Raw genomic sequence first — 24,150 nt, 5'->3', positions numbered from 1 at the left:
ATTCTCGGTACATTAACAACTTTTCTGTAAACTTAGAACTACTCCAAAATTAACAGTTTATTTAAAAAGATGTCCCAGGGGGCGCCTGGCTGGCTCAGTCAGAAGAGTATGCTACTCTTGATCTCAAGGTTGTGAGTTCGAGCCCCATGGTAGGTGTAGAGATTAATTAAAAATACAATCTAAAAAAAAGTAGACCCCCCCCCCCAAAATCCACTCATCTGTAATACCTTCTCCAAATCACAATTTTCTGACTGTAAGGATAACACATAAAAACAGCAGCTAATATTTAATGGGTACTTAGCATATTTCAGACTCTAAGGGTTTGATGTATATTAACTCATTTCATCCTCACAACAAGGAGATAGATAATTTTGTCATTCCCATTTTATGGATGAGGCCACAGAGGCCTACACAGGTGAAGTAACAAGTCGGGGTATCAATGGTAGAGCCAGGACACAGTCCAGCTCCAGAGCCCAAGCTCTCAGGCACTACTCCAATCACTTTCCAAATACTTCTGGACTTTTCAAGTAGGCATACATAACTGGGGAAATCCAAAGGGCTAGAAAAAGACCAAAAGGTGAGTTTCATGTTTAATACAAAGAGGAAGCTAAAGAACTCTCAAGGTAAATTCCTACCTTTTGAAAATCTTTCCGGGAGTGGAACCAAACTTCACAGCCATTATCAATGGCCTCTCTACATGTGACCAACTTCTCTGGGCTTCTGCTGTGTCCTGTGCTCTCAGCCACACCATTCCAGATGATCTGTACCACCAGCCCACTTGTCTGTCACTTACCAGGCTGCCTGAGGACATGTCTGTCCAGGTGGATGGTGAAATGAAACATGCAAGCTGCCTTTTCTCCCTTTTTAAAAAAGATTTTACTTAGTTATTTGAGAGAGAGAGAGAGAGCGCGCCCACACAAACAGGGAAAGGGGTAGAGGAAGAGGGAGAAGCAGACTCCCCACTGAGCAGGGAGCCCAAATCAGGACCCGAAGATCATGACCTAAGCCAAAGTCAGACTCTTAAGTGACTGAGCCACCCAGGCGCCCTTCAAGCTGCCTTTTCAAGGTGAGCCAAACAAACTTCAGCTTCCCAGGTAACTAGTTTTCCTAGATTCCCGGGAATCCATACTGAAAACCCAGGAGTGCACTGCCCCATTCTCTCTCTAAAATAAAGAAAGAAAATCTTCTTAAAAAAGAAGAAGAAGAAAAGAAATACAACCCAGATCTCCCCATTTGTTGCCTGTGCTCCTTTCCATACAGAAATGGATAACAGGTGCAGACTGAAAGAGCACAGCCTGAGGTCAGATCTCCATGACACCGTGGGCCGGATCCATATACTGTCCTCCAGTTTATCTAGCATGTTCCATCTGCTGATTGCAACTGCCGATGAGAAAACTGGTAGCATCACATTTTAAATGAAACAGATGACTTTCAGGAAGAATATAAATAGGTAGCTGGCCTTAGATGAAAACGATGAAACAAAAGGGTAAGAAGGAAAAATGAAGACAGGTGATTCATCAGAATAAGGGAAACTGGAGGGGAAGGGAAGGTGGAGAAAGGGCATGTGATGGGGTACGTGGGCATGAGACCTGCCAAAATGAAGCCAGCCATGAAGGAACCCCAACTTGCTCCTGAGAGAGATTGGGATTCACAGACAGAGGCTCTGCCCCAGACAAGGCGTCAGAACATCTTACAGAAATGACGGCTTCTGCAGATGGACAATCCCTCAATTGGAACAAGGCCTCAAGCAGAATTCTGCACCAAAACCCCTGCTGCCTTCTGCCTCTCTAGAGTTTAGGCTATTTTAGGCTGTAACGAAGATTCGTTTAAGTTGTGTCCATGGGTTAAGGGCTTCTCAACCAAGCCAGTCATGTTCAAATTTCACAGTTGTCCCATTCCTGGTAACTCTTGACAATCTCCCAGGCCCCTCTACTTACGCAACGGTCCCTCCTTCACGAGCCCAGCCCTCCTGCTCTAATTATCACACGCTCAACCCTAGCCACACCGTCTCCACATCTGAAATCAACCACTGTGTCAGCATGCCGATCCCACAGAGTAGAACTTTCAGCCTGGATCAGTGATTAGGGTGCACGTCTGAGCACCCCTCCCAGGTTCAGAGGCTACAGGGGCTCCACGGCTCACAGTAGCTTTTCCCAAAGCACACAGGAACACTAAGCCTAAGAAATGTCCTAGAGGGACATTTAAAAAAAAAAAAAGCAGGAGTTGGGTCATACAGGGACTCTCTGATCAAATACCTTTGAGAAACAAATGTCACAGGGTGCATTAGGTTGCTAAAGGCTAAGAGAGCCCCATGGTAAAGATACCCATTTAATTTTGTTTAACTTGGACATTACCAAACTTACTTGGCTACAGGACCTTTTTCGCATACAACAGTCCTAAGACTTTGGGCAACATAACCTCATAGAATCACAGTATTCTAAGGCACTTCAGCAAGCTGTCCAATATTTATTCTACTGTACCTCTCCTGCTAGACTGTGTATCTTCTTGAAAAGCAAGAACCTTTTCCAAATCATCTCAGTATCCCTGACACACAGCAAAGAGCTTTACAAACCATAAGTCAATAAAAATGTGCTAAATGAATGCACTAAACCCAATCATCTCATTTTTAAGATGAGACGATGAAAAGCCAAATACGTCGACGTAACTTCCTCTAGATCTTCCTACACACCTACAGGAATGTCTTGCACGAAGAAGGCACTCAGGAATTCCTGACGAGTGGAACAGAACAGAACGGATGGAACAGAAACTCCTCATCTCTGCCCTAAGCCAGAAGTCCTCACAACACAATGGACTCCTACTTCTTCCCCTCCTTCTTTCCCCAAGTTGTGCCAACCGGAAGAAAATGAGGCTGGCAAATCAGAAGAGCAAAGCCATGGGAAAACCCAAGGCCCTTTGGGGTGGGAGGTAGGGAAATGGTGTTTGCAGACTGATGGGGATAAACAAGACCTGTCTGTATCTAATTTAGACTTAATAAGATAGTTTGCTGAATGTTAATTAAATACTCAGTGGTTGTTACCAACTGTGGTGATTAACTTAATTTTGAATTAAATAAGCAATAAATGCTTAACTGAAGTTCTATTAAATTTTACCCAGCAAGTAAGGAATATGAGGCTCTTAATTGACTTTAAACAAGATAGTTATGGCAAGTTAGTTGAATTTTTATTACCTGAAGATAACTGCCTTATTAAATCTAAATTGACTATTTTATTTGATAGAGAAATATGTCATCTGTTATTTCCATTTACCAAAAACATGTCCAAAAAGGTTCACACTTGTTCCAAACTGCCCGGATTAGGGTTATTTTGTTTTCTAGTACTGCTTTAAAGATCTGTTTATTTACTTGAGAGAGAGAAAAAGAATAAGAGAGCAGGGAAGGGCGGGGTCGGTGGCAGAGGGAATAAGAATCCCAAAGGGTCCCCATGCTAAGCACAGAGCCTGACCTGGGCTCTGCTCAGGACCCTGAGATCATGACCTGAGCTGAAACCAAGACTCAGACGCTTGACTGACTGAGCCACCCGGGAGCCTTTAATAATAAGTTTATTCATTTAAAAATGAATGTACATGTAAGAGGAAGAGAAGTTTAGGAAGGAGTCTACCTAAATAAGACTGCAGGGATCATATTTTTGAAACCAAAAATCAGGTGTCTGCTTTCTCGATGTAGGTTCAGGTTGGGGACGTTGTGTAAATGTCACCATTCTGAAATCTCTAGGATGTTTCCCATGGCTTAAAAGGCTACTGATATAAAACGTATGAAATCACAGTAAAAATAGCTGGTTGGCTCCACTACTGAGTGCACCATATGTTGCCAGGGAATTAACCTCACTCTTCCAAAGGCCTCAGTGACCCACATGTTAAAAAACAAGGCTGGACTGCAGATCACAGACTTTATCCACTGTGTTTTTCTTTGTGCTATGTGTAGTCCCTGGAACAGTGCCTGGCGTGGACTAGGTGCTCAATGAACACTGACCGAATGAATGAATAAAGAAGAGGCAACACGAAACGCTAAACACATTTAGCCCCTTCATACCAAGCTTCTCCAGCCTACCTAAATACTACTGACAATTCACACAAGGGAAAAACACACTCTCAACTACTACATCGGAAAGTTTTTCAGGAATTAAAGGAATGCAAATTAAAACAATAATGAAATACCATTTCTTACATATTAACTTAGCAAAGACAAATGCAAGTTATACAATTAAATCCTGGTGAAGATACAGAGAAACAAGGAGAATCCCACACTGCAAAGGAGTCTGCTAGAGGCTGAATGGCAATCGGGATGAAAAGCATTAGAGATATTTAGTTATTTCGGGCCAATAATTCTTCTTTGAAAGAATTGAAACTGGTTTAGTCAGTCGATAAATGTTTTTTAAAGGTCTCCCTGGGATGGGTCATGCGTTACAGGGAAAAGATCTTGGTGGTCTTATCATCTGGCGGGCTGACACAGAGAAAGTGGACAGAGATAACACTTTTCAGCAGGCACCACAGGGCAAGCGCTGCTGCTTTACTACACTGACCACAGAATTCCTTCCACAACCACATTACGTGAAAGATATTATTATCCCCTTTCATGGAGAAGGCTAAGTAACCAATACAAGGTTATAATGACTAACAAGTGGCAGAGACATGATGTGAACCCAAAACCTGCCTCCCCGACCATCCATACATTTTCTTTTTTAATTATTTTTTATTAAAGATTTTGTTTATTGATTTGAGTGCACGAGGGAGCACAAGCTAGGGGGAGAGGCAGAGGGAGAGGAAGAAGCAGATACCCCTCCAAGAAAGGAGCCCGATGCGGGGCTCGATCCCAGGACCCTGGGATCATGACCTGAGCCGAAGGCAAAGGCTTAACTGACTGAGCCACCCAGGCGCCCCTGCATTTTCTACTGCATCCCGGAGGAGATAAGAAATATATTTACAAGAACACATAATGCAAGGGACAAAATGGCAACCACTGTCAGGGCTAACCAGAAGTGACAAAGAAACAGTTGTCTTTAGGAAACGATTCAGAAGGAAGTAAGAGCTATTCATCCACTGATATTTACACTGTACTTTTTAACATATCGAAGTGCATGTAATGTGTTTACAGTGAAAACTATCCTAATGTCCACACAGGTAATGTTTAAAGCAGGATTTATTAATTTCCACAAATCTTTCATTATGTAAAAGATAAATATAAAGCCCAGGCCAAAAAAAAAAAAGTCAGACTTTTTTATAACAATATTAAGCGGAAATATTGTACACACACAAAAAAGTGGACACACACTTCAAGGGGGTAAAGATTCAGGTTATGGTCTCGTAAGAGGTGAGAGAGGTTTCAGGTGAAAGCTTTGGTAGGAGGGATTTTTTTTGTTTGTTTAAGGAGTTGAGTGAATGTATTCTAAATGAGTTCTTTTTGTCTTTTGATAACAGACTGATGAATGTTTACACGAGTTCAATTTGTTTTTTTTTTTCATTACTAAACATATTCTTAAAACTCAAATTCTCATTTATTAGTTTGTTTATATAATTCATTCGTTCAGACATTCATTCAACAAACACTCATTAAATGCTTGCCACACATCAGGATCCACAAGGGATAGGAATATCAACAGAAGCTACAGCTTATCTCAGGGATCTGCACAGGCTAGCATGAAGGGATCTGAAACGGTGCTAACAGAAAACTCCAGTTGAAGTCCTGGTTCAACATCCAACTAGCCTGGGCCCCTGGAAAGTCATTTAATCTTTCTCTCCTCCCGTTCCTGGTCAGTAAAACTCAGACAGTAAATAACTACTCACAGCGCCATTGTGAGGATTTGCCTGTAATTCATAGGAAAACACACAATTACTGTAAAGCACTATAAAAATGGCGACTGGTAGAAAGACGTAACCATATTCCATCTTGATCAGGATCATGCAGACCAGTCTAGGCCCAAAAAATCTCCCTGGTGAGTATCAACCTCCTGGCACCAAAAGGGTCATTCCCTCGATACCCTGCATGAACTACAGCCCTCCACATTTAGTGTCTCATCATCCATTTTCAGCTTTCTCTGCAATTGATCCAATTTAGCTAAGATGATCCTGAGAAGCCAAAGGGACAGAGGCCCCCCAGGTAAGATGGTTACAAGCATCTATTTCCAGGAAGAAAGGAAAGGAGGGAGGGAGGGGGGAAGGAAGGGAGGGAGGGGGGAAGGGAGGGAGGGATATGAAAAAAGAAGTCAGGGTTGGCAGACCTCAAAAACATTCTACATCAAACCTTCAATCAATACCTGAATTCTCACTACCATTCCAATCAGCCACTGCTTGAATATCTCCAATGATTAGAGATTCAGTAACTCTAGAAAGAACCAATTCTATTCAGAATTAAGAGACTTCATGGAATTCTGAAGAGATAAAAAGGGATAGAGATCTTCCCCCTTGACAAACAGCTACCTCCACAACCATGCACTCTGTCACCCTTCTACAGACACTGAGCGAGGATGGGATCACTTGGAGGTTATGATGGAACACGGGCTGTTGGACTTTGCATGTCTCACCTGCTCAGGGTCTGGGTTTCCTCTTGTTCAAACGAGATTAGGTGACCTCTCTTTAACCTGGGAAACATCCAACATGTCCATGGCCTCTACCCTAACTCAGCTCCCCTTCGGTTTTTGCCTGGTCTATTACAGTCCATGTTGCCTAGGACCCACCCCCCCAGCCCACACACCATAACCAGTGATTTTCCTAAAACACAGATACCTCTTTCATAGCCCAGCCTCATCTCCTGAGCAATCAAGACCTTTCTCAATTTCAGTCCCACCACACCTTTTCACCCTCACTGCCCTGGCCTCTGTGTGATGCAGTCCATCTCCAGTGACCCCAATTTTCCAAGGCACTGAGCACTTTCTCACCTCTGCGTCTCTGCCACATAATGTCCCTTACTTAACTACCCTCTGCTCTTCCTGCCCACCAAGTTCACACTCATCCCTCGAAGCCCACTTAAGTGACAGTCTCTTCATCTGTGAAGTTTCCTCCTGGTCCCTAGAGTTAGTCACCATCCAGATGAGCCACCAGATACTTCTTGCATGCATTTTTCCATCCCCAGAACCCAGACTAGAATTTGACTCATTCATTCACAGGTACATTCAGCACATGGTGTGGAATGAATGAGTACGGGTGCATCAGATCAATGAGCAAATGTATCTTTAAGGTCCTGCCCCACTGTCATTACTGGAACCCTAGGATTCCCCCAAGTAAAGCTGCGAGGCAGTGGCCAAGAAAAGAGGTTTCCAGGTTGGAAACGACCAGACATCTGGAAAGCTGACCTACCTTTCACCTCATTCTAAGAAAAGGTGCTCCTTACCCTCCAGGTCCCTTTGGTTTGCCTTTCCCACGGGTCAGGGCCCCCACACCCTGCCCTGTGGGTGGCCACTCCCTGCTGCATTTCTTGCAAACGGTTCGTTTTCATACCAAACAAGACAAGAGCTCCAGGTGCCAACTAAGTTTTGTTTTGCTTCCTGGGAACTGAGTAAGAACCATATTCAGCGGAAACTCATTAGGAAGAATAAGGGCAGGTTACTCTGGTGACTTCTTGGCACAGAATTCAGTACTGCATTGGGCTTCCACAGTGATCCTTGAGATCATTATCAAGATGGGCCAGTGAAGGGAAAATAAATGATTCAAAAACCCAGTTCGAGTAGACCCACAGACAGAGAATCCATCCTATTTCTTTAGATTTAATAGCAACAGCAATTTCAACTGCCCCATTGCATGCTGAACTGAGTCTTCCTGTCCTTCAATGTCTAACCTAAGACCCAGCCCCTCCAACAAACTCCCACACCCATTCCCGTGCACTCGACACCCCGTCTGTCCCCTACTCTACCACTCTCGCGCGGGCACCCTCTTACATTCTCACAGGCATGAGCAAGTTTTCATCAACCCTGACCAACCCTACACGCCTACAATCTTGACAACCTCTTCTGACATCCCCAAACTTTACCTTACAAAAGTAGGTCACTGGACCAACGTTTCTTGAGCATATAGCATCTCCTCTAACAAAAACAGTGGGTGTCTGTTGAGTCATGATGACAGGAGGCTTAGCCTTATGCTCACTTCTTACACGACCTCCCTCGAAACTCACCTACAAGTGGGGCAACCATACCATCGACCCTCCAGATAGAGCACCTTTGGGAGTGAAAGGGATCACCATCAGTCTTGCAGTGGTACACGGACATAAGCCAGAGCTGTGCTGGGCAGACCAGAGAGTGGGGTCCTTCTACTTGTGAGCCAAATATGGTTGTTGCGGCCACCTTTACAGACCAGAAAACGGAGGCTGACATTAAGGATAGGAATTCCTTAACATCCACCAAGTGGGCTTCTAAAGATGCCAAAAACCTCACACTACATGCACCCACAGCCATCTTCTAAGGGGGTCGGGCCCCCTACCTTCCAAAGCCCTTGGATGTGGCAGCTGATCTGCCCATGAACGGGCTGAGTGATGAAAGAATGTAAACAATGACTATGGCAGGAACGGTGCCTGTACTGGGGGTGGAACAAGACCAAAACACACTCCTTGAAGGTCACTAAGTCACCCCACCCTGTCCTGACCCTCTCACTGACCTACGCCTCGAAAGTTTCCCCACACAAGCTTCGGAGAGAGGACTAGAAGCACCCTTCCATACCAGCTTTCCATTTTAATCACAGGGGGCTTTGAAGTGAGGCCACGACACAAGCAATTACTGTGACAGAGGCCAACCCTGCAGGGCTGCGAGGCATAGACACCACACGAACAAATCCCATGAGCGAGTGGGACGGTTACAAAAGAAGAAGGGCCACTGCTCAGCCTGGAAGCACCGTGGCTGTCGGCGGCACTCAGCCCACTTCACAGGGCGCACTGTTCTCCACAGCGATGCCCTCATCGATAAGAAGTCGGAAAATGAGGAAGTCAGCACATGAGACCACCCCTGGGAGCACCCTCCAGTAGGCTGTGCAGCTACCATTCGAACCTGGAACCTGGGTCTACACCCCACCACCTCCACCAGGAGGGCAAGGGACCTTCACCATGTGCCAGACCCCATGCTCAGCCCCAGAAACTGCCCCAACACCCGCTGCATTACAGTTTCTAAAGCACTATTAGAGAAATTCCTCTGGTTCTCACAAACGTACTGTGATATCTGAAGGTAACTGAAGCTCAGGGATGTTCCAGAACTGGCTTAAGACCACAGCTCCAGTGGGGGGCTCAAACACATGTCTCTGCTCTTCATACACCAGAAAGTCTGGTGATGGTACTGCCAAAATTATAGCCCAGACCTTCAGGGTTTGGGGTCTCCGACCCGATTCTCAATTGCCTTCCAGAATTACACACAGAGGCAGCGAACAGGAACAAGCACACGGTGAAATAATACTAACAGTCTCTAGCCTGTGTAGAGGGACTGCTAAGGAAGGACTCACCTGTCAATGTCAATTTCTCATGCTTACCTGTGAAAGCTAAGGAGCAAGACCAGAGCTTTGGAGATGGGAGTCTGATCTCATTCTGCCAGATAAAACGGAGCACCCCATCGAAAGGTGCTTCACCCCTAGCTCTTTCCTACACTCTATAGATATGACTAATCCTGCTCACCCATCTCTCGGATTGCAGTTGGGAGCTCTAAAAGTGATTGGAAAATGCATCGGCCCCATAAAAAGTGCTACAAAGGCAATGCAATACTAATGGGCTCTGTGAGATGGGTTGTGAAGGGTGGGTTTAACAGGGAAGGAAAAAACAAGAGGATCTACCCTGTAGTGGACCCAATACTGGCAGCCCCAAAACCTTTATGCAAGCAAAAGTAATGAAAATTGAAAGGGGATGATGGCTAGGGGTGGGGCTGGGGGGCTCTCACAGGCAAGCAGCCTTAAAGTGATCCTGCAGTCAGAACCTTGGTTCTTGCAAAAAAAAAAAAAAAAGAAAAGAAAGAAAAAGAAAGAAAGAAAGAAAAGAAAGAAGAAAAGGGCATAAATGGCAGTAAAAGAAATCAATTCCCAACCTCGCACAGACTCAAACTGAATCCTCTTGATGACTTTGTTTCAAAGTGCAAAGTACAAGGTTCAAGCCCAGTAACAGTGATCTGAAAGTTATATTCCCTCTCAAATTCTCCAAAGCAAAGCCCTGGAGGTGGGGGATGGGGGGGGGGAGGTGGGGAGGTGGGGAGGTGGGGGGGGTGGGGGGTGGGAAGGGTGAGGTGGGGAGGTGGGGGGGTGGGGGGTGGGAAGGGTGAGGTGGGGAGGTGGGGGGGTGGGGGGTAGAAAGGGGGAGGTAGGGCAGAGAAGGAATGTGTCAGGCCAGGCTCAGCAGAATCAGAGGTAAAACACCTCTGAAATAAAACAAAACTTATAAAAATAAAACAAAACAAAATAAAATAAAAAAAAAAAAAACCCACCTTTGAAAGAGATCTGGCCTGGCCTGGGAGTATGGGCTGTGGCCCAACTCCAGCTCAGCGGACAAGGATGTGACAGAGCAGTGTGTCCCTTTCCCAGGGCCTCAGCTTCCTCACCTGTCCAAAGAGGGATCCAGTCGCTCTAGCCATAAGGGCCCAGCCCACACTTCTCAGGCAGGAACTGGCTGCCTGCTCAAAGCTTCTTCCACTGCCCATACACTTTGGTCACATAAAAGTATTTTCCAGCCAAGGTTGATAACCTGGCAAATATTTATAAGGACAAGAGTAGGAACTTAGCTGCCTGATCTGCTTCTAACAGCAAACAGCTCCTGGAACCCGTCTGTCCCTCTCTTCTCTTCCAGGCTGGTGCAGGCCCCCTATCACCCACCCTGGAAAGGACCAGTCGTCCCCTAAAGGGGCTCCCTCCCTTTGCACCTGACCTGCTACTACCACTCTGCTCTCTGAAGCACAGATCCACCAAAACCCTTCTTTGCTCTTGATAAGTAACAAAAGCCCCCCTGCCTCCACAACTGCCATCATCCTTAGTCCTCCTGCCAGCCCTTTCCCACCTAACCCTCCCAAGCCAGCCCCATCTTTCACCATAAGCTCCGCACACATACTGCCATTCACCAAACACTTTAAGCCCTCAGGACAATATGTAGATCTCAAGGTCCATCTATCTGGAAAACTCTACCATCTCTGTCCACCATATGCACTCCTACTCACTCTTCAAAACCCCAACCCAATGTCTTCTCCATGAGCATTGTCCTGTTCTTCCAGGTGGTGGGTCACTCCTTTCTTAGCACTCCCATCAGCCCTGTGTGCCTCACTCTAGTAGGGCCTTCCTTACCTTGCTCTATTTTAATGTCTCTCCTACACTGGAATAAAGAGCCGCGAGACCCAGCCTCGGTTGTCTTTGTCAGTCAGTACCCAGCATTTCTGTCCGGCACACATTAATCTCACCGCACCCCTGGGCTGCACTGAACACAAGAGACTGAGGTGTATGTGAGCACCCATACATGTGGGGGACGAGAGGGCAAGGAGTCTACAAATGGCTTCATGGCACAAGGTGGGCTTGGGCCTTGAATTTAAAGGGCCATAGGCTGGGGCCCCTGGGTGGCTCAGTGGGTTAAGCCTCTCTCTGCCTTCCGCCCAGGTCATGATCTCAGGGTCCTGGGATCAAGCCCCGCATCGGGCTCTCTGCTCAGTGGGGAGCCTGCTTCCCCCCCTTTCTCTCTCTCTCTGCCTGCTTCTCTGCCCACTTATGATCTCTCTCTCTCTCTCTCTCTGTCAAATAAATAAATAAAATCTTTGTAAATAAATAAATAAATAAATAATAAAGGACCATAGGTTTATAACAGGTAGAGACTCTGGCCAGCCTGGAACTCCAGGCAGAGAGAACGGCACAGGCAAATGCATGGATTGAGAAAACAGAGGAAGGTTCAAGGGCTGTAGAACCACCTGGCTGTGGAAGGAAAAGCAAAAGAGCAGCTGGAAATGCACTCAGCCTTCGGATGGCATGCTGAGAGACGCCCCCGCTCCCATGCTGCCGGGCCCTAGTCTTCACCCTGACAGTGAGACTACCCAATGCCAATGAAGCCTGGGCAGGCCACAGCCTAGCTGGTCCTCCATCCAGTCCTGGGTCTCCAAGAGCCCAAGCTTCCGAGTGAATCCAAGTCCCTCTCCCCCTATTACTGCTCCCGAGTGGTTGCAGTGAATTACATCAATCCCTTTCTTCATCAAACCAATGCTTCCCAAGTGCCTACCATGTGACAGGCACTCTTCTGGGCCTGGGGATACAGCCATTAACAAAGCAGGCATTTCTGCAATTCTCAGGAAGCTTATTTTAAAGTGGAGGGGGACAAAGATTAGCAAATATATAAAGTCAGGTCATGGCAGGTGCCTCTATTGTGTCAGTAAATGCTGTTCATTCACTGAACAAATAGTTCTGAACATCTTCAGAGCACGAGAGACCAAGAGAGATTCAAAGATGAGATAGGCAAGGTCCTGTTTACTTTGCTGAGTGTCGTTCCTAGAGTCTGTTTCCTCACCTGAAAATGCCTTTATCTCTGAGTCAGTGAAATGCAAGCGATTCACCTGAGGCAGGTGGGCCACAGGAAGAACTTGAGTGCTGAGCAGGAAAGCCTTCTTGCAGGAAGGAGTGTGCGTGGACAGAGGAAGGGCAGGCAGGATCCAACAGCAGCTTCTTCAGCTCAAGTTCAGAGGACACCCAGCATCACGGGAGGAGCCACAGGTCAAGGCCAAGGACAGGGATCAAGACCCTCCCTCACTTCCCTACTTGAGTGATTTTATTGCCCCAACTGCCTCTTTCTAAGGATACATCAAAGCCTTATAACTATAGAGGGTGGAAGAGGGAAGATGTGGGGGGAGGTGCAAATGGTTTGCCAGAGAGGCTCTGTTCTGTCTGGCTAGGTTTGAGCAGAGAAGACACCCAGTGGGTAGAGGGAATGATAGTATCTTGAGAGAGAAGGGGCTGGGCAGCAGCATGCAGAAGTAAGAAGTCTGTTCTGGTACTCAAACCTTCAACTCTGATCCCACCCGGCCCAGTGCCTATGAGCTGAATTAAATTCCAAGGGAGAACACTGAAAAACACCACCGATGTGATGTTTTTTTAATCCATTCTGTGGATACAGAGAACAGTGAAGAAGCTATAGATCAGGAAAAGGCTGGAAAATTAGCCATGTCACTAGTAGCTGTGTGACCTTACTTAACCAAAAAATGATCTTCTCATCTGCAAAATAAGACCAAAAATCATGAAGCCTCCTTTAATCAACCAGTATGAGAATTACATAAGCACCCGGGAAGCACTCAGAAAACTCTCAAAATTATTGTTATATTATTACTACTATTATTAAGAAAAAATGATAAAAAGATAAACGTTTTCCAGCTTCAATTCGGTGGTCCACCTGTTGCCAGGCATGAATCCCATTAAGTCTCCTGCCACTCACCCACCCTATTCACAGACAGTGAGGAGCAGTGAAGTCCTCATCAGTATGTCAACATTCTGTCTCATTTCTGTGACCCGCAAAAAACACGCCAGCCATTCGCACCACACATCCAGGAAGTGTGGACCAGGTTCCCATTAACACACTTCTGTTCCCTTGCCTCAACTCTAGCTCATACATACCTTCGAGCCCCCAGATTTCCACCCAGATAGCAGGTTCCCACCTGCAACACAGCTTTACCTCCTCTCTCCTCACCTGGGTTTCTTCCAGCAAAGTGCAACCTTCCAACGCCATGTTCCAGGAAAAGTCCCCACCAACACACACACACCCACCCACCCACCAATGCACACACTGCGCTAGGACTCCCAATTACTGACCAGGGTCAAAGTCTCAGGGTCATTCAAACAGTTACTAAACGCGTTACTGTGCTTCCTGTGTTACCATCCAAATACCTAATTCCAGCAACTCTTCTAGAACCCCCAGCGCGTTCTCAAGTCAACCTCTAGAGAAGCAAGTAATGACCCTTTAGCCTACAAGATAAATTTGAATCTACTTAGCAAATTAAATTTAAATTTAAATCTCTATTTCCCACAGCCCCCTTTACACTGCTCGTTCCAAACACAGCCTCATGCGTAAACCTTCCCTATGGCAGCATCTGCCTAACACACAAACACACACACACACACACACACACACACACCTGTATCTTACCTATCCTTCTTCCACATAGGCAAGTCCCACTCAGCCCTAAAGATTCCCTTCAGACATCACTCCCTCTGTGGTTGTTCGCCTGAAGTCTACCCTCCTCAGTGCAGAACAGCCAAAACATACCCTTATAATAGCATACACACACACACACACACACACACACACACACACTTGTGCTCCTCAAGGAGGACAGGGGCGGTGTCCCCTTATCTTTGTACTCCCAGAGCCACCCAATTGCAAAACTTGTGCACCTCACACACTGCTCTTCTCCTTTCTGTGTACAAATTAGCTGTATGTTCCATCCCCTGCTTTTACCAGGTCACCAGGCATCTTCTGTCTTGACCAAAAACCCATCATTACCCCAGCATCTTAAGCCATAGCTCTGAAATCAAATCCAACCGGACTCTTCCCTGTTTCCAATTAACCGGTGCCAGGCTCACAGTGAAGTAAAGTCACATATTAACACCAAGATCAAAGTTCTAGGCTGTAATTTTGAGCACATCTCTAATTAGCACTGTGACCTTGGGCAAAGGTTCACATGCTGATGACAGTATCATCAGGCCCAATTCTCAGGGGACTGTTTGATATCCAAATGGACTATCTGATAGGAAACTGTTTCCTCAAGTGCAGAGCCCTGCACATTCATAAAGGGTATAATGAACAAACTTTATCAAATCTAACCATCAACTGTTAAGATGTACCATTATCAACTTAGAATGAAAAACTGCTCAGCCATGACATATCTGTGATTATAAGAGAACCCAATTTCAGTCATATTAAAATGTGAAGTGTGTTCTAGAATTGATGAAATAAAATTTATTTGTCTCAGTAAAATATAGAAACCTGCTACAAATTTTTCATATTTGCCAACGTCCCATAATAGGTACTTGGTAATATATGCCAAGTAAATGAATGAACGAACACCCACTGAGAATACTCTTAGGCCAAATTATTGCCTCTTTTGCTGGAACTGGGCAGCAGGAGGCCTCCCCATGCCAGTTCCTCCACCTCTCAATCATGTCCCAGCCTGATCAAAACCCTCAAAAGAGGACTTCAAGTCATATCAAACCCCCTTCATAATGAAGGCTCCTCTCTACCAATCACTGCCTAGAACTGTCTACCTTCCCAGAACAGTGACTTCTCCACCAGAATATGTCACCACAAAGTCCTACTCAGTCCCAGCCACAGTAAACAGCTCAGCAACTCAGCTTCTCCTCCCTCCAGCCATCCCCAAAGCCAACTCTAGGCCCACCCACTGCTTACAAGGAGCTGGAGCCGGGGTGAATGCATGATCCAAAGGGCCCAGGCCTATATCCTCAACCAGACAGCTAACCCCAACTGCTCATCTCCCGTCTAGAGTCCACATTCTAAACTCTAAAAGCCTGGTGTTGGGGATGGGGGACTGCCTTGCAAAGATTAAATGCAAGATACACACTCTTCCTTTTAACTGACCCCTGGAGTGGGCAGGAACCAGGAAGAAAGGCAGGCAGGCAGGCTGGTTGTGGAGTGGAGAGAACCCTATTTCAAGTTCTAGGCCCCCTACCATCCACCACTACTCACTGTAGGCTCCAGAACTAGCCCCCACCTCCTCTGGGCCTCTATGTTTGTTTTACTACCTGTAAGAGTGAGAGACAGTAAGGAATTGGGGGTGGGGAGCAGTTAGCTGCTTTCCTTCCTACTGTTTGGAGACTTTCTTAAAATGCACAAGCGCTGGGAAAGGTAAGCCATTATTTCACTAACACCTTAGTGAGAATGAGTTTCATTGGGAGACAATTTAGAAAAGAGTATTGGAAACAAAGTTAAGTGAGTATGGTACTAGGAAAGTAGCTCAGGGATGACCCTACATTTTTGCATTCTGGGTTGAGGGAAGGAAGGCAGTGAATTCCTGGGAGGGGAAGGGAAACCGGAGAGCCCTTTCAGTTCCCAGAGTACTCCCTAGTCCCAAAGGCGTCGCTCTGTCGAGTACTCAGGCACAATTCCTCTCTATCTCATCTCATGGACCCCCTCCATCCAACCCTAAGCCCCCATCAATCACATTTAGAATTTCGTCTCCACTCTCCGCATTTTATTTAGCCTTCTCTGCTCTGCATTCCCCACCCCCACCCCCGCACAAATGGCCTTCCTGTCCCTGGCTGGCTTCAGGAAACCCCCTATCCTTCAAAGCCTTGACCAAGCGCGGCCCCTCCAAATGGGAAAATCAAACTCCCTTCCTTAAGCGCCTGAACTTTACCCATGCCTACCCCCTCCCCGCCCCACCCCTCGCCGCACTCCGCACTTTATCTCCGGTCAGCTTGGGCGCCACGGTTGACTGTGCGCTCCCTGAGGGAAGGGACTGGGCCCCAACACCCTCTCTGAGCTCGCACACCCAGCACAGAGCGTGGCACACAGTGGGTGCTGGAGAAATGCTTGGAGAAAAAGAACCAGGAGTTGGGAACCATCTATGTCAGTTTGGCTCGGCCTCCCGAGAGTGACTCCGGGGAGGCCCTCCTTCTCTCTGGGCCTCAACTGAGCCGACTGTAAAATGGGGGGATCCGAATTACTGGGTTCCTAGGCCCTTTCCGCTGTGACAACTGAGATTCCGCGAAAGCTCCAAGCTGCTGGGTGTGGCCCCGCCCCCTGGACGCCCTGAATAGCCCGGGCAGGGGGCGCTCAGGGAAGGGCGCCACCCCGCCCAGCCCCAGGTCGGCGCTTCCCGAAAACTCGGGGTCCCCCTCCCCCATGCGTGCACCCCGTGATTGCGCCGCGGCCGGCACTTCCGCACCGCGGGCCCTGGGGCCCGGGCTGGGCGCGCGCTCCGCGCCCTGCGCCCCGCGCTCCTGCCTCCCCGGAGCGCTTGCGCCCGGGGAGGGCCGGGGGTTCCCGAGGCGCCCGCGAGCGGAGGGTGGGGGGAAGGAAGGAGGATTTGCAACAATACCTCGGGGAGGAGGCAGCCGGGGCAGCGGCGGCGGCGGCGGCGGCGGCGGCGGCTGGAGGCGGAGGCAGAGGCGAAGGAGGAGGTGCCCGGGCACTCCCCCTCCCATTGTCCCCGGCCCCGGACAGGCCCGGCCCCGCGCCCCGCACCGCGCCCCGCGCCCCGCGCCCCGGGCCGTGCAGCCAGCCCTTACCTTGCAGCGCTCGGCTCTCCCCTGCTCGCTAACGCTACTTATCCCGGGAAAGCTCGCGCGGGGCCGGGAGCGGACCCACAGACAAAAAGTGAAACTTCGGCAGGGCTGGAGCGGCTGCTGGTTGGTGCCTTTCCCCCTCCTTCCTCCCCACCGTCCCCACCCCCTCCCCTCGGGCTCCCTTGCGGTGCCCTGAGAGCTGGAGGCTGACGTCAGGGGCCTGAATTCCTGACTTTGCCTGCACGCATTTGTCCATGTAAGGTATGGGAAAGCGTGTGCCCGCGGGGCCACCGCGCTGCGCTCGCCTGGCGGGGGAGGGGGCGCCCGCTGGGGCTGCGGCTGGGCCAGAAGGTGGGCGCGCAGAGGGCATGTTACTTCCTGGGAGGAAGAGGAGGAGACGCGGGGATGCAGGGAGCTTGCAAAGGAGGAAGGGAATGAGGGAGGTGTGGAGGCTATGCCTGCACTGGAGGAGGAGGAAGCAGACGTAGAAGGAGGAAGCGGCTGGGTGGAGGGGCTGCTGAAAAAATGGGGCGACCGTGTCTACTATGGAAGCGCCAATTTAGGGCGCCGAGCCTCAACAGAAGAGATCCTGCCATGAAATTCCCTTCTGAGATCTTGCTCCTGAGCCTCGCCCTGGCGTCCCAGCAACACTCAGAACCTACTGGATGGCAGAGATGGCCAAGACCACCTCACACAGGAGAAAACTGAAGCCTGGGAAGAGAAATGACTTGCCCAGGGTCATACACAACACAGATCCAAGCGCGGGACCGGGATGATTAGGCTCCCAGCCCTGTCCCCCGCCACCAGGCAGGGTCCTGACTCCCTTCGTCCCACTGAGCCATGAGACAGGCTATGTGTCCCTGGACAACGCGGACCACCCTGTAAGAGCTTGCCAATTTCTCCTGGTCCCGGAGTCAGTTCCTGGAAGTTTCTGACAGCCCTGAGTAGCAGTGACAATCAGTTGCTTCCGTTCAGCTTCCTCTGTCCTGTACTCGGAGGAACCCCAGCAGGTTAGCATTTACTTCCCAGCCTTGTACTGGAAGCCCAGAAAGCTTGCTGTGAGCTTATAGCTTCAAAAAGAAAAGGGGGAGGGAGGAAATCTGTGAACTGGGTGAACTGGTTTGAATAGAGGCAAGCCTGTTCTTGGAAGGTTTGAGTCGGATTTTTTTCCCTCTGACTTTTGTAAATAGGAGCAACCATGAAAACCACCATTTACTTTGTTAAGAGGTCGAAATGTTCAGCAGCTAGTGCCTGGAAGGCACTCCCAAGGCTGTAGACTTTGTTTCTTTGTGTTTCTGGCCTCATGGTAGGTAAAATAACCATCCCTCACCTCAGCATATCATGAAAGTGCTTTTTCACAGGCTTATTAGGTATTTGTGTTAGGTGGAACAAATTGTAGTCCCTCTTTAGTATCTGAGGATAAAAAAAAAAAAAAACAGGTAAAGTGATTTGCCCCAACACAAAATAAATGACTGAGCTAGCACAGGAACTCGCCTCCTCTCATCCAGGTCAGGTGACTAATCCTGTGGTTGGGGGCCAGATGGGAGGGTTCCACCCAATAAGGAGGCCCTGACTGCCAGCAGGCCCTAATTCCCATTCATGGATGTTGAGAGTACCTCTTGAAACTTCTGGAACTTGGTTCTTGGATTTGGAGGGATTTTTTTCGACCAAGAATTAAAGAAGTGAATGTAGAAACACAGGATATTGCACTTACCGTTTCTTGGTTACCTTCTTTGTGCAAAGTTTTTTAATTCAGATGTTCCTGGGTTCCAATTACTTAATCTCTCTTCCTCTCAATTTCCCATCTACACCTGCAAAAATTGAAAATATCAGAAATAAGGTAAAGAGTACCGATGCCATGCAATCATGAAGGTTTTTTTGTTTTTTGTTTTTTGCAACTAATAAAGTTTGAAATAGGAAATATGAGCTCTTAAAAGAGATTTTGTCCTGGGACTTTCAAGAGATCAGATCCCATTACAATACAATTCACTTAGTCTATCTTCAACATTTCAGCAAACCCATATTCTGAACGCTAATGTTTAGTACAAGAAAACCCTGGTATCACTCAAAGTAAAAATGGGTTCACCCAGTCCCCATCCGATATAGCGGGACTTGACCAGCATTTCTTTTTTTCTTTTCCCTAGTAAGCCACTTATAAAGAATAATAGGGTTCTAATGAGTATTAATAAGATTTAATAAGGTATAATTAGAGTTATTCATTTCCTCCATCATACACATTATAAGAGTGCTGTGTTGGATCCAGAAATGCTGCTAATTATGTTGAAACTGTTGTATGGGTGTGTTGGGGAAGATCATTAAGTTCCTTCTGAAATACTGAGGAATTGCTCAGATGGGCATGGTGTTAGCACAAGCATTAGAAGTGAATCAGGAAAGATCATTTCAACTCATGAGGCACTCGCCAGGAGTATAAGAAGCAAACTCATAAACTGGATGCTCGGTCAAGGGCATGTGATGTAGTCATCAGTGCAAACCCAAGTCAAAAGCCTCATTCTCATTTGCTGATCTGGTTTCTTTTGTATTCTCACTTTTCTCAACATGCCCATTAAAACCTGCTGTGTTCAGGGGCTTAAGAAAGCAGGAAACATTGTGCAAATTTGCAGACTCAATGCCAGAGAAAATACAGGATTACCCACTCAGAGACTAAAGGAAACAGGATTTCAGGTGGGGCAGAGGTCATGTGATCTGAGGATTGCACACTGGTGGTCTGAAGACCTACAAAAGCATTCTCCCTGTTCCAGGGATGGCACACAAAACTTCCAAGAAGGCAGGCTGTGGCCCCACCATTCCCTTCCATCTGCTACAGCCCCTTGCGCAAAGGCCTCTGTGTAGCTCCTGGCAGTCTACTCCCTGTGCATGGGAGAAGCAAAGCAGTATTCTGAAGATTTTACATTTTATTTAACCTTGCAAAACCTTTCTAAGGTCAACAGTATTATTTTTCTCTATTTTACCTGTGCCCATGAGGAAACTAAAGCCCAAGGAGGTTATGTAGCTTGCTCTTAACACAGAGCTAGTCCATGGGGAAGCTGAGACACACACACCACCCCCCGCACCGCCACCCCCCCCCCAGACAGCCCAGACAGCCCAGCACTAGCTCCCCCATTGCCCAGTGAACATCTGGTCTCAGTCGCAACACAGCCCAGACAGCCCAGCACTAGCTCCCCCATTGCCCAGTGAACATCTGGTCTCAGTCGCAACACTGCCGCGTGCAGAGCTCCATCTCCCACAGCTGACCAAGAGGAATAGATAGGAAGAGGCTATTGGAGAAATACTAAGGCCAGAGGGGCAGGGAAGATGGAAATGAAACAACAACCCAATGTTGCTTCTACCCAGCTTAATCGCGTCAGGCCAAACCCCTTCGTGTGCTTAGCACAGCCTCTCAGCCCCTTCTCTTCCTGACCTGCCCATGCCGTGACCCTGCAGCCAACCGAGGTCACGGGGTTGTCCAAACACTTCTTACTTGTCCCTGCTCATCCGCCTTTTCAGGGGTTCTTCTTTCCCACGGGAGTGCCCATCCTTCTCCATCCACCTGGCAACCCTCACCTGACCTCCTAACTCCCCCAAAATACCCTCTCCTTCCTGCCCCTACCGCCACCTCCAATGGATGCTTGCCCCCCAAAAATGTTCCTGTCACTCTGCTTATCCTCAGTCCATGTGGCTCTGGATTTTGTCAATGGTCACCTTGTCTTTCTCTGCTATTGGACTGAGGCTAATTTGTCTCTGAGTCCTTAACACAGTCCCTGCCTTGATCATTGCGCACATCCAGCTAATTTGCCCCCTTCCTCCCTGCCCCCCCCCACCCTCGTCTTCCTTCTTCTTCCTGGTCAGGGAAAAAAAAAAAAAAAAAAGATTATGGAGGAGGTATAGGACCTATGTGTTTAAATAAAATCAAACATCTCCCTCGAGATGAGACCTAAATGTCAGCAGACCAGAGAAAGGGAGAGGAAGAATAACAGGTGCGTGACCATGTGGAAGTAGAACCAGGATTGGCAAGGGAGGGAGAGGAGAGGAAGGGTAATAGTCCTTTCCTTGCCCTCAAGTTACTGTGTAAGCTCATAGCAAGTCACTTTCTCTCTGGCCTCAAGTTCTTTATCCATACAATAGGTTCTTAGCTGTGATATTCTCGTACACTCGCCCAGCTCTTCAATTCAATGCCACGCTCAACCTACTGACCAGATTCATCTTCTCAAAGAGTAGCATGCCACATTGTCCTCTGAAACTTTCACGAAATCCACTGCATTAACTCCAAACTCTTCAGCTGTCCCTTCCTGGTTCTGTGATCAAGCCCTAATGGGGTCCTTTCCACAGACCGCACTTCTAGCCCCCTACTGTCATCACCACATACACACACACACACACACTTGGCACACAGAGCTTCCAACACTTTTTGCTTTCAACTTTTTCCGCATTTAATTTCCTCCTCCTAAAATACTTTCCTGGGCCCATTTCCACAAATGCAGATTTTACCTGTCCTGCCAGCTCCCTTTTAAGCAATCTTCTCCCTGCTTCTCCTTCCCTCCAAGCCTTCTCCATTGATATGAAAGTAATCACTCTATCTTCTAGAAAATGTACATACTTGATTGTCCCATTGCATCATAATTTTTTTTTTTAGGTGTGTTTGATCGCTTCTTCTCAAACATAAAACCCTTTGCAGTAGGCTTCCTGTGTTGTTCATTTCTCCTCCCCAGCAACCAAGGCAGAACTTGGGACTTAGGACCAAATGCTATCCGGCGAGCAAATGAGCCTTCATCTTGGCTAGAAAAGCAACACAATTGGTACCTTTCCTCTGGAAGATTAGTCATCTTACCCTAGACCATGATTCTGGGCAGGGGCTGGGAGGGATGAGGAGGAAGGAAAGGATGATTTCTCATGTATTACAGTGTGCCTTGGTGTGCACAGATGTAGGCCTTTCCACATTTAACATATATAAATTTATAAATCGGATATGGATAGAGTTCTACTATAGCAGTAGACGCAGAATTAAAACATTGGTTATTCTGCCACTTTGTATCACATAAATTCTTAAAAGAACACCCAAGGTTACCTTTTTCCAGGAAAAACTAAGCACAAGTGATAGTTTAAATTTTGGATATACCTGCTCTCTAATTGAACTTCATTCTCTTTCTAAGCCTGTTGTACACAGTGCACGATGCAAACATGACCTCTGGCCAGGACAGATAAGAATCAGCCTTTGTAAAGAGATGAAAACTTGAGGTGGTAAACAGTAGTGGTAGGCTTTTCATAAATGCAGCATTGAAGATAATGAAGCCATTTACAAAAGGTTTGTTTACTCTTTGTTCTTCACACCTCCTTGTACAATGGAAAAAAATGATCTCCATGTTAAAAAAAAAAAAAAGGAATACATCATCAGACTTCCTAAATGGATATTTCTCCCTGTTTTGAATACAAGGTCTTTTCTTGAGGGAAAATGGTGTCACAAAGCCTACTGGCTTAAAGGAATCTAGCAAATATGGACACACAGTGACTTATATCTGCCCCTGGGTTTCTGCACAATTATACCCAGTGTTCAAACCTGCCTTTCAGCCAGTAGCTATAAAGTCATCAATGCTTGCACTTTGCCAGATCACAGGACCATATTATCTTAATGTATTTAGCCTATCCCAGTGCAGGCCCTTGCACAAACCTGACCCTCAGGTAAGCCCAGAACATACAAGAGTTGGGACAATGCCTGGAAGTCAGTGAGGTCAGAGGTCAGCAGTTTGGTCTGACTGGAGTCCTGTCTGTGGTGGCAGAAATGCTGATGGATAGAGCTTTAGTGCCTCTCGGGTCCGTTATCAATGAAAGTTTTAGAGACTTCGAAACACAAAGGGAGATGGTTTACAAGGGTCTACTCTGCCCCTACTAACTGTATTAGGCCTCGGAATTCAGTGCTGAGAATCAGTGCTGAGAAAAATGGACACAACACCTATCCTACATAATAACACAAAGACAATATGTCATAACAATTCCAGAGGAAAGGGTCAGTGAGGTAGCATGGGGGAGGGGGACTTCCCAATGGACCACTGGATGGTCTGGACCTGGCACTTCAGCTGACAGCCTCCCAATGGGACAGGCAACAGTGAGCTTGGAGATGGACCCCAGGGCTTGTTGGTGGAACACCGACATGAAGCACACATTTTTGTCTTCACAACAGTAGCAAGGAGGTAAAGGATGCTGTCTAAATGTTCAGTCTCTGTGGTCTTGGTCTTTATGGCCTCACTGACCCATAGAACCCTTTGTGGGATTATCTGACTGCTGGTTCTTTATGATCTGGGCATCCAAGGATAGGCCTTAGGATGTACTTTGCCTCCTTCGTAGCTGCAGTACACATCCTCACGGACTCTGGAAAATCACGGCAGATATCAGGGTAGAAGACAGCATCTCTGACCAACAACAGGGATTTGATTGGGTTTATAATTTCAAGTACAGTTTTAAGTGAATGAAAAGAGTTTATATTTTGACAGCTTAGTTAAGGTATAATTTATATGCCATAAAATTCACTTATTTTAAGTACACACGATTTTTAATAAATTTATGGAATTAGGGGCACCTGGGTGGCTCAGTGGGTTAAAGCCTCTGCCTTTGGCTCAGGTCATGATCCCAGGGTCCTGGGATCCAGCCCCGCATCAGGCTCTCTGCTCAGGAGGGAGCCTGCTTCCTCCTCTCTCTCTGCCTGCTTCTCTGCCTAGTTGTGATCTCCATGTCTCAAATAAATAAATAAAATCTTTTTAAAAAATTATGGAATTATATAATCATTACTGCATTCTAACATTAGAACAGTGCCATCATCCCAAAAAGAAAACCTTGTACCCAATTATAGTCATTCCCATTCTAATCTGCAACCCCAGGCAACCCCTAATCTACTTTCTGTCTCTTTAGATTTGCATATTCTGGATATTTCATGTGAATGGAATCATGCAATGTGTCAACTTTTGCATATGGCTTTTTTTAACTATACATAATGTT

General features: G+C 47.1%; 1 protein-coding gene across 2 annotated transcripts in view; it reads right to left on the bottom strand.

The window, feature by feature from the left end:
• LPP (LIM domain containing preferred translocation partner in lipoma) overlaps positions 1 to 17,316 on the bottom strand; it is a 659,735-nt gene extending 642,419 nt beyond the window's left edge. Inside the window, exon 1 of one of the 2 annotated variants that reach the window (XM_080814680.1) lies at positions 17,170 to 17,316. The gene's annotated coding sequence lies outside the window, so the exon portion shown is untranslated. The remainder of the gene's footprint in view (positions 1 to 17,169) is intronic. The other variant, XM_080814681.1, reaches the window with a different exon arrangement.
• Between the last annotated feature and the right edge of the window lie 6,834 nt (positions 17,317 to 24,150).

The sequence above is a fragment of the Martes martes genome (genome assembly GCF_963455335.1).
Source record: "Martes martes genome assembly, chromosome: 1".
NCBI classification, from domain to species: Eukaryota; Metazoa; Chordata; class Mammalia; order Carnivora; family Mustelidae; genus Martes; species Martes martes.
This window is presented reverse-complemented; position numbering and strand designations above follow the sequence as displayed.